The sequence below is a fragment of the Triturus cristatus genome, chromosome 7 (assembly GCF_964204655.1).
Source record: "Triturus cristatus chromosome 7, aTriCri1.1, whole genome shotgun sequence".
NCBI classification, from domain to species: Eukaryota; Metazoa; Chordata; class Amphibia; order Caudata; family Salamandridae; genus Triturus; species Triturus cristatus.
The window spans coordinates 1,821,637,756-1,821,654,271 of NC_140590.1; the positions used below are offsets into that span (position 1 = coordinate 1,821,637,756).

The window sequence follows — 16,516 nt, forward strand, 5'->3', positions numbered from 1 at the left end:
TTCTTACTTTGACTCAAACAGTCCTTATTGACCAGGAAAATAAGCCTGCCTAGGGATAAAAACAATATTTGTCTCATACAATATCGTTTTAGCTTTTGGAAAAAGATGATGGCAAACAAATTGCGATCCAGAAAAATAATGGCACCAAGAATGTGCAAAAAACAAAATCAATCCACTGAGGAATAATTTAAGTCATGTTGAAGCAATAAAAGGTTTAGCCCCAATCCCAAAATGTTCTGTAAATATGGAGAAGGAAGACTGTACTGCTGCAGCAGCTCCTATAAACCAAGAGCACAGCATCACAGCCGAAAATGAAGTCCCTAGAAATACATTGTTAAATGATGGTGCACCCCAGTCTCCTTATTTACTGCACTTACTATCGGAGTAAGAAACTAAGGATTCCCTCTGTTTAACTTCTCAGGTCCACCCAGCTAATAGCTCAACTAATGGTGTGCAAAAAAGTTAGCAATCCTGGCATCAATGTGAACTGAGGACCACACTCTACCGGATATAAATACGGAGGGGCATGTTTATGATTGGTTGCGTCATGCTTGCACCACGTAACGGGGTACATGCATGACATCAACCATAAGTCATATTTTTAAAGTCACGCAAAGCCACTTTACGTGGCTTTGAGTGGCTCCAAAATATAATGTAAGGCAATGCATGGCAAATAGCTGCGTTGCCTTATTCTGCCTTGAGAAGTCATTCCATGGGCATTGCACAGGTGTTCCCACACAACTTCCATGGATTTTGATACTTTCCCAGATTTACAAGAACTTTCAAACCTGTGAATGCACCAAAACCTTACACCTTCCACAGGAGGCATAAAGAGGAGAAATATCTCTATTTCTCCTTGTTTTTTTCCTCTTTCCATGTGTGCTGCAGTCTGTAGCACACACAGATAGAGGAAAATGCATTCCAGGATTATTTTTGTGAAGGAAGGTCCCCTTATTTCACAAAAACAATTCTGCATGCAACGCAGGCACTGTTCAACCATGGTGCAAGGGTGCCTGCATTGGCGCTTGGCAGCCCATTCCTTGCCATTGCATTAGGAAAGGACAGGAATGCACCACTTGTCTTAATTGCACAGCATTCCTGTCCTTTCACAGTGCTGCAGTACAGTGCAGTGCAGAAAGGTGACTGGCTGTGCTGCACTGTGTCAACTTGGCATATATATGACCCAGAGTATTTAGAGGCCTATAAAACCGGGATCGATTAGTCACATCTTCAATCTGTTTCAGGTGCTTTGGAGAAAAACCTCTTTAGATGTACACCTATCTCAATTTCACCGAAGTTCCTTAAGCACTCTCCCTCCTTGGAACTGGCCTGTCATGCTTCATATAACCTCGCTGGTGAAGATGCTCAGGTATCGGAGTCGATCCAGCTAGCTAAATATCTTACCTTTAACCGGCCCGCAAAATTGCCTAAAATAGGGCTTGCCAGTGGGGTAACTTCAATTTTATTAAAAAATTACTATATTTGGTCCTACTCCCGTTTTTCCCATGCATCCAATTTTGCCCAATGCATTAAAATCACTGAGTATTCGCATGCTCTGCCAGAGGGGCAGCTCCACTTGGGAGTCTGAGAGTGGTGGCTAAGGGTAGCGACTTCCACCTGCGATACTATGTGTGCCATAAGCGCAAGTTTGGGTTACGAGTTCCTTGAGTTTGAGTTTTGTCCAGACAGAAAATTAAGATATGCTTACAACATTAATTACAAAAATGATGTCATGATCAGAAAAGAGGCCTATGTGCACAAAAGCATTATGGAAGAACTAAAGCAAATTATTGATGACAGTGAAATTGCAAAGAAAGATGATGCCCTGTGGACACCACCTGACAGAGTAGGACAGCGGAAACTCAAAATTGTGAATGGAGATGAACACATTTCTTTCATCACCTCAGAAATGGTCTCCCTTACTGATGTAAACCAGTCAAAGGACCCAGAAGGCTTACGAGTATTTCACTTCTTGGTGAAGGACCTCAAATGACTCATCTTCAGTTTGATCCGCTTACACTTCAAGATCAAACATTCTAAATATTCTGTAAATGTTATACATTTATGCTGCTTTGGGGTGGGCTGGGATTTCCTTCTATTTTTGTTCTTCTTTTTTAGTTTGCCCATTTAAAGACTTTAATTTATGGTTTGGGATATTTTTCTACAAACACCAAATTAATCCTTTAATACAATATTGGTATTCAACCCTGTCCTGGAACATTTATAAAAAATGCTGGTAAATGTCTACATTCCACCAGGATGTAAGATTAATTCATTAGCAAAAACACTGTTTACCCAAATAACTCAGATTATTGCATTTGAAGAATGTGCATTGGCAATTATAGTAGATGACTTGAATGCTAAGTTACCAAACACACAATCCTGGAATATCAGATAAATGGATCTTTATGGAAAGAAACATTCTACATAAATTGCATAATCTGAATACTCTAGCTGCAACTCGTGCAATAGACCTTGAGGTAGGTTTAACTTGTGGTTATGTGCTGGGTTTAGCAGCAGACCTTCGCTAGTGGCTGCGATTGATGAAAATTCCTTAAGGAAATTATTGTGGAGGGATATAATTATTTTGCAGAGATCAGATAGTAAAATTTGCTGAATTGTTGTTTTTACCTTAAATTTATTTGAGCTACAATTACAGGCATTTGTTTCCATGTCTGCATTAGAACTTAAATCTTTTCTATATGGTATGTTGCATTGTGAAGGTTAAATGTAAAATGATCTGTTCCTCGAGTATGGTAAAATGTTTACAACTGCATCTGAAATGGAACTTGGACCATGGAGTTTGCTGACTAACTCTCCCTGTAAGAATATATATGATGCCACTAAGGAATATTATAGGGGCATGGGAAAATCTTAACAGAAAGGATAGACTATGCAATCTTTTTAAGCAATCTGATAAGATTGTGTGTTTAAACAATCCAGAAAACAAAATGACCTACTATAGCCTTATAGCCAGCTGTAGTGGGCTGTACCGGCCATTAAAGGCCCATTCCAGTGTTAAAGGCCCAAGCTGAAGGGGAGGACCTTTTACAAGGGAGCGGGACTTTAATGACCGGTATAGTCCAGTTACAAAGGGCTATAAGGCTATTAGAACATTCTGCCAATAGAGGGCAGAATGTTCTAACAAATAAAACAAAGGCTTCTCGGAGCCCGATGGGGTTTAATTCCCCTCGGGCTCTGAGAGGCCTTTGTGACAGCCTCTTGGAACAATGTGGAATGTTGCTCTGCTGGCTTTTACCGGCCCATAGAAGCACAGAGCACTCCATTGTATTTAATGGAGTACTCCACATACCAATGTTCTAATTTACGATATATTTATATTGACATGTGTAAGCGCATTTAATCTGCAAATTATTACAATTGATTTGGCTGAAATGGATGATGAATTTGTGAAGTGTTGATTGTATGTATATTTTTGTTGCCTCAGAATTAGGACTAAAACAATACAGGTTTTTGACTTGAGCTTAGAATATCTAACAACGTGTTACCATAAAAAAGTGGATAGATAATACTGGAAATGGACGGTAAATTTGCCTTGTTAAGAGCAAAAATCAATTTGTCTTTATGATGGGACTGCGCAGGGAAAACACTCAAAATTAAAGTGCTACAAGAAATGTTTGAGGATTTTAAAGTAGCTGAAATTGTATTTTAGGTTTGGGAGTAAACATAGTGGATTGAATTTTTTCTGAAGTATGAAAAGTGGTGAAGTAAAATTGCTTCTAACTAAAAGGTTTTTTGCAATAAGAAATTTTCTTCCTGGCATGTATCAAACTCTGGGTCTTAAAACACCCATAATTAGTTTTGGCATATGTAAATGGGCCCAGGTCTCATTTCATGGCTATTTTGGGTCAATAACTTGTAATGCAAATTGTTTGGTGTAGAGATACTGTCCTGATGTGGAGATTCCGCCTTCATAAGTCTTGTGTTAAGATCATAAATTATGGTCGTCTCATAATTAGTTTTTTAGAATGTTATTTCAGAATTAGGAATGAGTTCTGTATGTGATTAATTTCTCTGTTCCAAGTAAGCATTGCACTCACCTTTAGTATAACCTAACATAAAACTCACAATATCATGTTGTTATTTGAATAATGACAAACATTATGAGAATTATTGCTCATGTTCTTTCTTTGGTACCACAGGGCACTTGCTGCTGTGGCTTTAATTCATTTCACATGTGGAGGGATTTCTTATTGATATTGTTGATGTCTGATGCGCTGGGGGTGGTCACCACTGGTGATATGCAGCTTTGATTATTGCAATCTTGTCTGAAATGGTCACCATTACAACAGTGATCCTGTTTTTTTTAGCAGCCCTGGTGTGGATCTGAGATACTTCACATTATCTAAAATGTTGTAGGCCTTAAGAAACATGGGCATTTGTCCTTGGAAATGTTGCAAACAATGACTCCTATTTATGGCCTGCAGTGGAGGGAATTGTGTGGAGAATCATGAGAAGGTTTATGGTTGCTGCGTTGGCCTTTTGACTGCAAACCAATAGTTTAGAAAATATTCAGGATAAGAATGTGTGAAAAGGTTTGTGAGCACTGATGGGCTCTGCTGGGAAACAGTTTAATAGGGTCAATCCCAGGAGTCATTTTCCACAAAGAGTTCCAGAAAGCAACCCCAGTTGGGTAGTGACAACAGGGCCAGCAGTTTTTAAAAAATGAATAAACAAACCTGCTGCCACCTCCCTGGTTTCTTTAGCAAGACATAAAGAACCCTGGATGGACTCAGATCTCTTGTCTGCCACCTCTGAGACTCTGTCAGTAGGTAAGTGTGCTGTGAATCAGGGATGGGAGCTGGGCTTCTGCATCTGTGTGCATCTGGGACACCGAAGAGGATGTTTCTACGAGCCACACACCTTGGTTTAGAATGACTGAAACGCAAATGTCTTTGTAGTTAGCAAAAACAGAGGGGCCATCTTTTCCCCTTCAGAATTCTAATGACTTTGCGAAAACTCGAGATGTGTACATTGGAAAACTTTGCCTGCGCAAATGTCATGTTTTAGATAAAATAATAACGTTCAGTTACGAAATTTGCAATTATTTAACTGAGGGAAAAATATTCTAAATAAAAAGATTTTTTGTAGGTACAAAAAAATGTAAATTGCCATTATGGTGACGTAATTTTAAGCAAAAAGAATGAAACCACGTTTTCCACTACTAATGTTTTCGAAAAACAGAAGAATAAAGTGTACATGGGGCATAACTGAAAAAGGCCACACATTTCAAAATGTCATTGCCTCGTAAAATAATAAATAGAAACATTATTTCCAGGCGGAATTTGCTTTCACATGCTCTTTATAAACTCTAAAAGAGTAAAGCACACTCACACACTGCCTAAACTTGTCAGCAAAGAAGAGTGAGAGGTTGCACCCAAAGAGCCAAGGTTTGAATTTGCCTCCGAGGAGTTGTTGCTCTGCACAGAAATGTTGGGACAGGAGGCCCCTCCGGATTCTGCACCAATGTTTAAGAAGCTGCGCCTTAGAGGCCGTCCTGGGCTACAGCACCTGTTTGTGAGTCCTCCTCAGTGTTGGTAACGAGCTGAATGGCTCCTAGTCGCTAATGTATTGTGATGTTAGTTGCCAGTGACAACGCTCCCTCACAGTCGGACTTTTCTCCACTCACCTTCACTTTTTACTTTCGCACTCTTGGACTTTCTGTTTCTAACGTTTAAAAAACTGGTGTTACCTCCTGTGCCTTAGCTTTCGGTACATGTGTTTGCCTGCATCAATTACAGATTTGGAATATTCCACTATCTCAAGACACCAAATGAAATTCAGCAATTATTGGTCAAATAAGTTCCCAACTGGTGAAAACTCACTCGCGATGATGTACCAACGCCTGGAAGTTTTACCGGTACTTTTTGTTGTTAATTCGTGCCAACGCGCGCCTCATGGAGGTCACGCATGAAGCGCCGCCATTTTGTCTGATGTAACGCGGTACCAGCGCTTCTCATTCTCTTCAGGAGAACTCCGGTTATGTTTTTTTTTCTTTTCTCAAGATAATGAACTGTTGCTTGTGCCTGTAGAGCGCTCCCACTTCCTCAGTTGCTTTTTTTTGGATGCAAGGCGACCTTATTTACCCTCATTTGTTAATAGGGTTTTTGTGCTCCTTTTGTGGCCGCCATTTCATGAACTATCACCTCTTACCTGCGGTTTATTGCTAATAAGATGCCGACCACACGATGTTCCTCTTCATGGAATTTTTTACTGTTTTTTTTTTTACCATCTACTTTTTGTCAGCTCGCGCTTCATGGAAGTACGCACTAAATAATGCTACCTTCGCCCTCCTAGCGCAAAACAAGAGTTCTTTGTTTCTCCTCAGACGGCGCTCCGGATCAGCTGTTTAAGGTACAATATTCTGGTTATCGTGTTGTCTGCACTTTGGAATTTGGTGACGGGGCAGATATACTATTGACACTACAACTCATCTCTTTGTTGCTGCTCTTGATGGCGTGACAACCCTGTTTCACCTTCATTTCTTAATACTGTGGTGGTCATCTCACGAAATAACAACATTCCCACCTGCAGTGACTCTGTGGTGCATGTCGGCGAAGTTCTGGTTGCACTTCTGTGCTATTACAAGTGTATTTTAAGCTACACCCTCAATATTGAACATTTCTTACCTCTGGGATTTGTTCTATATCAGTGACTTTGTTTATGAAGGGAAAGGCGTATCATCAATGTTTTACTAATTGGATGATCCTTATCTTTAATAGTTGCATGTGTTCCCAGAATAGGTTGTGAATCCTCATCACAATTGCACCTATCTGCTCAGTCATATATTTGCCCATCTGGCGTGTGCTTGCCTTTGCTTAACCCTTCCTTTCAAGTTGTATTTGCGCCTCCTAATTTCTTCATTATAAATTGATGGGCAGAACAAAAGGCAACCTCTCTACTAATCTAACACCCAAATGGGTTTTTCTTAAAAATTCAAGGGTTTTCTCTGCGTTGTCTAAATTAGAAAACTCAGACGCAATTGAGATGGACCAAAATAAGTCGGATTTGGATCCTGTACAACCACCTTCAGGGAAATCAAATGTGAAGCGTCTTAAGAAAGATCCTCCTAAGCTGCCCAAACCAAATTCTCCAGTTTCATTGGAATTATTTTTACAGGAAATTAGGGCCCTCAGGCCATTTGTAGAGGAAACCAACACCAAACTACAAGCTCTTTCAGACAATTGGTTGCAGTTCGATGCTAGAGTTACAACAGTGGAACATACTGTCTCTCCATTAGATGTCGTTGCCAAAAGTGTACCTTCTATGCATTCTCAAATTTCAACGTTTCAAAATCAAGTTGAGGATCTTGAAAATCGGAATAGGAGAAACAACCTACGAATATATGGTTTGGCGGAGGGGGTCAAAGGTGCGAATCCTATTGACATCTTTAAATCCTTTCTTCCCAAGCTCTTGCACCTGCCAGAAGACACTACGTTGAACATCCAGCGTGCTCATAGGTTGGGTCTCCTACTAATTCTACTTCTCCACAAAGGCCGAGAGGTGTCATCTTGTATTTTCTTGAGTACACTGACCTATTAAAAGTCTTGGCGCCGGCTAAGGCCATTCAAAGAATCTCATGGTCTGGTGCCATATTATTCTTTGTACAAGATTACTCCAAAGTCACAGCATCTAGATGCAAAGCCTTTCTTGATATGCGACCAGATCTTCGAGCCATGGGCGCCAGATATGGCCAATTTCATCCATGTTTATTTAAAGTCACTTACAATAATAAAACAACGTCCTACGAGGATCCGGTACGACTGCAGAGTTTCATCAACGCCCATAGAGCAGAATTCATGGATTCTTCAAGACCATCTTCTTCACATGTTACTTGACTTTCTTAATTTCTTTACTTAATTACCATTTTCTCCTTACTTTGTAGCTTCCATGATGCTATATATCCTTGTTGTATTCACAGATTAATGTTACTTTTGCTATCACATGTTCATATTTTTAACTATTGCTAATTTTATTGTTCATTGTTACCGCTTCGTTTACGCTCATCTCATCTTTCCTATTTTTTCTTGCTTCCACAGTCATGTCCAAGTCCTGACGTGTTTCCCCCTGGTCCGGTTCAATCCTCACTAGACGCTTCATCTGTTCCTTGTGTTTCCACCTACCCCTACATTTGTGTTCCCTTCTTGTAGGTATGTCATTCGCTCTCTTTTCTCTCTTTTGTTCTTCTCTATATTTTTTTACATCCTCTGAGTACGGTGTTCATCACACCTCTGTCTCGTTCTATCTATGCATTTTCTAATCTGTTGTTACATTACCTATTTTATCTCACCCTTTTTCCTTTTCTTATTTTCCTTTTCAGCTCATTTCTTCTTATGCTTCTACTTCTATTTTTCATCCTGGCTTCTGGTCATCTATTCTTTACACCTTTCTATGTCTTTACCTTACATCATTCCTTTACTTCATCCTTTTCTTTCTGATTACTTTACATCTTTATTATGGAAGGTTAGACTGTTGTTCCATCAATCCAATGTATTTTTTAATTTTTTCTTGCATTTGCTTATTTATTTTCTATATTTCTCACTGCTCTAATTCAGTCTCCTTTTCTCCTTTTCTTTCTATATATTTTATTGTTATACAATTTTTTTACACGATATTGGACCTTTGCACTGTTATCTTGTATCATTCTGCTGTTGGTTTTCTTTATTCTACTGCATTGGATTATTATTTTTTGTTGTTTTTGACATTTCACCTTAATACCTCATGTCACTTAAGTTAGTCTCATGGAATATTAGGGGTCTAAATTCCCCTATCAAGAGACAAAGAGTTTTGTCGCATCTAGCCAAATTGAATGCCGATATTGTTTTCTTACAGGAAACCCACCTTACAGACGTTGAATCTCTCAAATTGAAAAGAGGTTGGGTGGGTGAAGCTTATTTCTCTCCGGGAGATGGCAAACGAAATGATGTGATAATACTATGTCGCAAATCCTTATCAGTTGCATTGGTATCACAGGAATCAGATGATGAAGGGAGGTGGCTCATTGTTAAACTTTCATTAAAGGGTGTTTTGATTTCCCTCCATAACGTTTATGCTCCTACAGGTGGGGATGCTTCCTTTTGGCATAATTTGGCACAGCGTATTTCTCAACATATGGAAGATAATTTTATTTTAGCTGGAGACTGTAACCAGGTGTTTGACCCCTTCTTAGATAGAAATTCAAGAGTGTCCTTTGTACCCAACAAATCACAGAAGTCTTTTACTCACACCATACATCAACATAAATTGCTTGATGCTTGGCGCATTTGTAACCTGACCACCAGAGAATACTCCTTCTATTGCTCCTCCCACCATAACCAATCAAGAATCGATTATGTTTTTGGATCTCATAACATCTCACAGTCCCTTACACATGCAGACATTGGCCCTATTCTCCTATCAGATCATGCACCGGTTTCCATTGGATTTGATATATTCCCTAGGAATAATACTCCTAGAAGATGGCGTTTCAAAAATGCACTCCTTTTCGTTCCCAATTTCACCACAGCTTTTGCTTTATTCTCCACAGAATATTTTGAAAGGAATAATACAGGTTACGTATCTCCCGCAGTTATTTGGGATGCCTTCAAGGCGTCAGCTAGAGGTTTTATTTTGGATTACGTGGCAAAGAAACAAAAAGTTGTGCGTAAATTGACTACAGACCTTCTTCAAGACATTAAGGCATTAGAACATTTATATTATACATCAAAATCAGATACAACTTTAAAGACCCTCCTCAAGGCTAAATTGGAATTCAATAAAAAATCAACAGAGGATGCTTCACTCTATTTATTAAAATCCAGCGCAAAATTTTACAGAGGTAAAAATAAAGCTAGTAAAATTCTAGAAAATTACTTAAAAATCCGCCAAAATAAACTAAATATTGAATCTATCTTTGATGAGCACTCAGTCTTAAAATTTAAAGATACTGAAATCTTACATGAATTCTCCCTCTTTTACAAATCTTTATACTCATCAGAAACCCAACCTACAGATCATTTACTTTCCCAATTCTTCTCCAGCATCCAAAAGCCTCAGCATACCCCTTTGGATCTTTCCTCCTTAGAATCGAACCTTTCCCATCTTAAACTTTTAAAAGCCCTTCAGATTCTCAAAAAGGATAAAGCTCCTGGCCAGAAGGCTTTACCGTTGAATTTTATTCCCATTTTTCTAAACTTGCATTACCTAAACTGCACTCACTTATAAATTACTTTTATACCTCAAAAAATTATTCTGGATCATTTTCTGAAGCCCATATCTGTCTTATTCCTAAAGAAGGTAAAGACTCTAAATATTGCAAAAACTACAGACCTATTTCGTTGGTCAATATTGATTATAACATTTTCTCTAAGGCCTCAGCTATACGTCTTGATTCCTACCTTCCAAAATTACTAGGCAAGGAACAATCTGGCTTTGTCAAAGGGCGAGTCATTACAGACAACACACGCCTCTTTTTTTATATCTTATCCAAATCTTTGCATCTTGATCATCCTCTGGCAGCAATCGCACTGGATGCCGAAAAGGCTTTTGATAGAGTTGAGTGGAAATACTTATTTTACACCCTTAAAGGGTTTGGTTTTGGTCCAAATTTTGTTAATTTAGTGTCTCTTCTTTACTCTAATCCTCATGCAGCAATTTGTGCTAATGGTTTAATTTCCTAATTTTTCAATTTAGGTAGAGGGGTACGCCAGGGATGTCCTCTTTCTCCCTTCCTGTTTAATTTGGCCTTAGAGCCATTTTTGTGCAAAATACGACAAAACCCAAACATTTTTGGATTCCAAACAACGAATGTGCATATCAAACTTACGGCTTGTGCTGATGATATCCTCCTCTTCTTGTCCAAACCGGAAGCTTCCACTCCAGCCTTTTTAGCGGAGGTGAAATCCTTTTCGTGTATCTCCGGATATAAGTTAAATAATGATAAGTGCAAAATATTGCCGCTAACGAAACATACTTTCAGTTCCCATTTTCAAGCTTCTCAATTTAAATGGAGTCCAAATCATATTAAATACTTAGGTTTATGTTTTACACCCTCAATTTCAGAAACGGTATCTTTATGTATGAATAAATGCCTTCAAAAGATTACGGAATTGACGTCCAAATGGAATCCCCTTTATCTGTCTTGGTGGGGCCACTTGGACACTATAAAGATGATGCTCTCACCTATAGTCTTATACACTATTTCGAATATCCCAATCCCCATTACTTCCAAATTAATTAAAAAGATTAATTCCATTTTATCCACTTTCCTCTGGAATAATAAGAAATCTCGATTGTCTTTACTGAAACTAATTCGTCCTAAAACGGAGTTCACTCAGTATTTGGCAAACAAAGGATATATATATTTTTTTTCTAGATTGAACCCTAGTCCTTTGGTGCACAAAGGGTCCCTCTCATTTTTTCAAGAGGCCTCTCTTTTTGACCTTGGAGGTAAATGCAGCCTCAAATGGTAGTTGTTAAGCCACGTATGTTCTATGAATTTTTAAGTTAGAACTTGATGATAGGTTGCAGTTGAAGGGCTTTTGCTTGCTAGGGTCACGAGCTGAGAGCGTTTGGCAGCCACAACCAATCTTGGTGTCTCTGTGTGTGCATGATGCATTGGCATGTGCCTCCTATGTATGCTATAATTTGTAGATTCCCTTCTCCGGGTGACAAGGGTCTAGTTTCCTCTTTAATGCCCCTTAAAGTGGAGCTAATCATGGGCCTTTGTTGTTGATGTTACTCTTAGCTTGAATCAAGACCTCATTTGATTCCTCGTATTTCTCTGTTAGGAAGGCCAGATATTTCAGTGGGGCCACTTCTCTAACTTGTATTCCCTATTGTCTCAATGTTTCAATGTTTTTATTGTGTTTTAAGATGTTTATTAGCTCTGGCTTAAAGACAGTTATTTTGGTGCATTCATTCATGTCGTGTCAGGGGAGAGGAAGGCTACTCCTTCATTATCGGCTGAAGCCATATTTTCTTATCCTTGGATTTGGGTACAAAGCTTCAGCACATTCCGCATTGTGTTTTTTTCACATGTCTTTGCCACCTAGAGGCTTAACTGAGGGGTATTCTAACATTTTATTTTGATTCACCTTTGGGGAATCTGTTATAAATTTGCCTACCACCTCTTTATCATTTGTCATGGGATTGCAGCCGGTGGAATTGTTGGAGTTTATGATGGAACTGTTGGTTTTCCATTCAGTTTGTTGCTGTCATTCTGGAACAAGTGTAAAAGGGCTGCTTCTCTAATTTTACTGGTAATGTTGAGTTTTTTCAATTTTTTCTTGTTTTACTTGATAAAGGCAAGCTTCCCGCTGCCTGTGCATTTGAACCACTGTTTAAGTCACTATCTTCATGATTAGGGTGCTCATGTCCTTGCTTCTGCTCATGACTGTGCTCCTTCTGGTGCTTGTTTGCCAAGAGGGGTTGGTAAAACCCAATGGCCCTCTTGTTTCTTTCTTTAAGTTGTTAATCGAGGAGCTCATTATTTCAGGTTACTTTATAACAGGGCTGCAATGGCATGAGTCCTGTGGTTGTGTCAGCTCAAGTGTGTCTTTTTCTCTGCTTGTTAAGCTGTTCAGGTGGTCCAGTTTGTTATCAAGTTTGTTATCAATTGTCATGATTGAAGTTGTCAAAGATTGTAATATGTTTATTTGAATATCCAGTTTGTCAGCATGGAGAAATGCTGCATTGGCCATGAAATTCAGCATCTTATTTATAGTTGTTAAAGTATTGAGAGATGAGTGGGACAGAGTGGATGATTTATTTTTGCCTCATATTCGAAATCTTTTGCTTCATTGTTTTTGTTGATGAAACATGAACTGGAAAAACTTGAACACCAGCTGGATATGAACATCATTCACCAGTTCCAAGTCCCCTTTAGTGTCTCTTGAGGGGGTTGGGCCTTGATTGAGCTCGACATCGGCGAGCTTAAGCCCACCCATAGCTTAGACTTACCTCTGAGTTGCCAGAATGTAAAGAGTAGGTAGCCAAAGTTTTATTGTGTATTAATTGCCTGTCAGGGCTATCTTGGGCCGCTGCCCTCCAACAGTGGTGTTTATTTTATCCTTCATTATGTTACTGGCTAGTCTGGTAATGTATGAGGAAATAGATGATGCTGGGATAACCTGTAATTCTGGTGGAGTTGACCTCAACAAGATATAATTTGTGCTTTAATTTTTTGGATGCTCGGTGACCTGGTCTATGGGTAGCATTACTACTGGTTCCTCTTTAAATATCTTCTTCGCCCTTTTCATGGTGGTGGCCGATGTGTTTTCCATTGATTATTATCTCTGGGCTTAGTTGAACTCTTCTTTTGCTCTGCAGTACTATATTTGCCCTCACAGGTCTATATATTTCTTTCAGCGTAATTGGGTTGTTCTGGACTTGAGAGTACCTGAGTAGGGGCAAGTTGATCCCCCTTGATCGTCGGTGCCAAATAGCATCTGATGTCACTTTTTTTGTTTGCTGGCATTGTGACTTGTATCTGAGGGGTTACTTGTTGTTGAAATCTGATCATTGTTTAATTCATATTTCTTGAGAGCTTGGAATTTAAATTGTCCCGGTCCCCCTTTGTGAGGATAAAGCATCTTGTCTTTTTGCCTTTTTGCCGTCTATACAGGCGCTGATGGGTTGTAAATGCACCAATGTGGCATTTCGTATTTGCATTTCCCTACTGTTCTTGCAGGATATTTGTCTATGAGTTTCCTGTGGGGAGATTTGTATCACAGATTCTTCTCTTGTTCTAATCCTTTGTTTTTATCTTTGGTCTTTCCTTTTAATTAATTAAATTCTGTGTTAATTCTATGTTATTAGAAGTTCAACTGTTCCTGGCTTTTGCTGCCACACACCTCACTTTATCCAGAGGCTTCAACGAGGCTATAGAGAGGGGGGCATGACACATATGATCAGGTTTTTGGGGTCTGTGAAAGGGTGTGCTTGGTCAGATTTGGTGCTTGGGTTTGTATTGCGACCACCTTGAGGCTTGCAATGTTTGTTTCAGACCAAGATTAGTTTTCCAGGCACTGTACACCACACCTTTCTTTATCAAAGGCCAATTTAAATCATAAGGAGGAGAAAGGGGGACCAGTGGGACCAGCCCTGACCAACTTGTCCACTTTCCCACTTTTAAGCTTGTCGTTTATGTCTGATGATATCTGGTGATTTTGTGGCTGATTAAAGCTAGTAGTCTTGAGACCACACTGCTCACTCTTCCCAATACAATAAATGAAAGCTGAATTTCCACCTGGACCTCTTAACCCCTGGATTGGGGTACATGGGTGATCCTGACTGTGGCACCTATCCTGTAGCTGCACTCCTTCTCCTCTTTACTGAGCCTCAACCTGCTCAACGGAGTTACTCTGGTCTCATTGGATTGTGCCATAACCCATAGGGTTAACCGGTTACCAGGCTTAGTTAATTGCCATAAAATGTCAGATGGCTAATGTCAATATGGCAATTGGAGGCAAATAGGGGAGGGGGCCACAGTGAGTGCTTTTGGAATATTGGGGACCTATGAGAGCGGACAGGGTATGGCACGTAAGGCACGGTATGTCATGCGCAATATGCGGTATGAACTCCCCACAGGATTGAGCCGCTTCTGCCACCTACACGGAGATGGCCACAGCCCCTAGGGCCTCACCTGCACTCCCACGGTACACATTGTAGCTGCCAAGATGCCACATCACCCATGTCTCCTGGTCGGCTGTGGCCGGCTCTGCCAGGGTAGCTCACTGTGACCCAAAGGAGAGGATCAACAGCATTAAGGAGCCAGGGCCGGAAGGCGAGAGCAAGTGTCCTGAGACCTGGAAAATGATGTTGCACCTCTGATCCTTCCAGTGGTGTAGTGTGTAGTGTGTGACAAACTGACAAAAACAATGTTATTTGAGACATCTATTAGTGTCACTGGTTTTCAAACAAAAGGCACACAAATCCCCTAACTACATGCCATCTTGGTTTCATATGCTTAAAGCCTCATTAAATTCATAAAGGATCTTTCATAGACATATTGAGCGTGACCCAATCACTTACGGATAAGGGGCCACATATTTTTATACCCCCTCCTGGTTATTTCAGAAAATACAAGAACAGCATAAAATAGAATTATATGTATGCATGCAGGGGTATTTGTATAGCGCAAACCTAATTATGAAGAACCAGAATGCTGAACATAAGAGTGCGAGCCCAAGGAACATTATGTAACATGTTTGCAGTTTGACATGGAGCATGTGGGTATCTGGTGAGAGAGATTATATTTTTCTGAGTAAAGATGCTTCTTGAGTTTCTTTCTAAATTAGGAGGAGGGCCAGAACTGTTCTGATATTGATAGGCATGCTGTTCAAGATCCACAGTACATTAACTGAGAAGGCGTGCCTTCTCGTCTTTTCTTTCCACATTTGCTTCTATCTAGTCTGGCAATGCCTTGGTACCTAATATGGTGTTGTAATTTTCTGTATCTTAGTATCTTTTATGTGATACAGTAGGTCTTCATGAGGATGTGTGTGTTGAGAGGAAGTGTATGACCGATTCACTTAACTGAAGCCATCCTCACAGCTGGTGAACATTGCGGAAGAAGAGGAAGAGAGGAAAGTATCAAGGTGGTGGTCAAGAGGATCAAGAAGATGCAAAGAAAGAGGAGGAGTCAAGGGAGAACACAAGACATGCTGGAGAAACCTAGGGTCAGAAAAAGGAAAACCCACTGTGCCAAACAACAGTCTCAACCCATAGCGAAAAGCTCAGAGATGAGAAAGGGAGGAGCTACAATTAGTACTCTGATTTAAGGCAGTCCACCCACTCCATCCCTGGTTAGGTCAAGTAGAATCAGTAGCAATTCCTGTAAGCTAAGAAAAAGTGTCCGCCCTCCCAGTTCAGCTAGCTGGGACTCCCGGTAAGGCATGGGAGGGGCATATAATGAATGAAGAACCCCCTATGGTGTCAAAATGTGGGATCCAATAAGGAGGGTAAAATAAAGTAGGAACCTAGAGAAGGAAGAAAAGATATGAAGGCACGCACTCCTGAGGTTAGATTCATCTCAGAGGGCAAAAATGCTCTGGTAATATCTGAAAGGTGGGTGTCCCCTTCCCCCTTGGATCTAGAAAGGGCCAGGGGAGGGAGGGTAACTTTCTATGGGTAAATGTAGAACCAGCCCCAGGAAACAGGCGGGGGAAAACTAAAGAAGCTAAACCTTTAAATAGGTCTCAGCTTCTCAAACTATTCTCTTGATGCCCAAGCCTTCACTCAATATCTACAACTGACTTAAAACAAGTGGGCTTTCTGGAAAATAGAGATGGCAAGGATGTAAAAAAATCCTGCTTTAATCAGAGGTGGTCAGATATACCCTTCTTAAGGTTAACAGTGAGCTAAAATCCCAGGGGGTGAAAATATCCAGGGAAATTGATCCAGAACAGCTTGTACCCCCAAGTCAGGGCTTTCTGAAATGCCATAGTGTTCTCCAAGCTAATCAAGTAAATGGGGGCCTGCATGGGGAACACGCTGGGCATAGGTACATCATGGA

General features: G+C 40.1%; 1 pseudogene; it reads left to right on the top strand.

The window, feature by feature from the left end:
• Nucleotides 1–244: 244 nt before the first annotated feature.
• LOC146813274 (protein mago nashi homolog 2 pseudogene) lies at nucleotides 245–15,365 on the top strand (annotated as a pseudogene).
• Nucleotides 15,366–16,516: the final 1,151 nt, after the last annotated feature.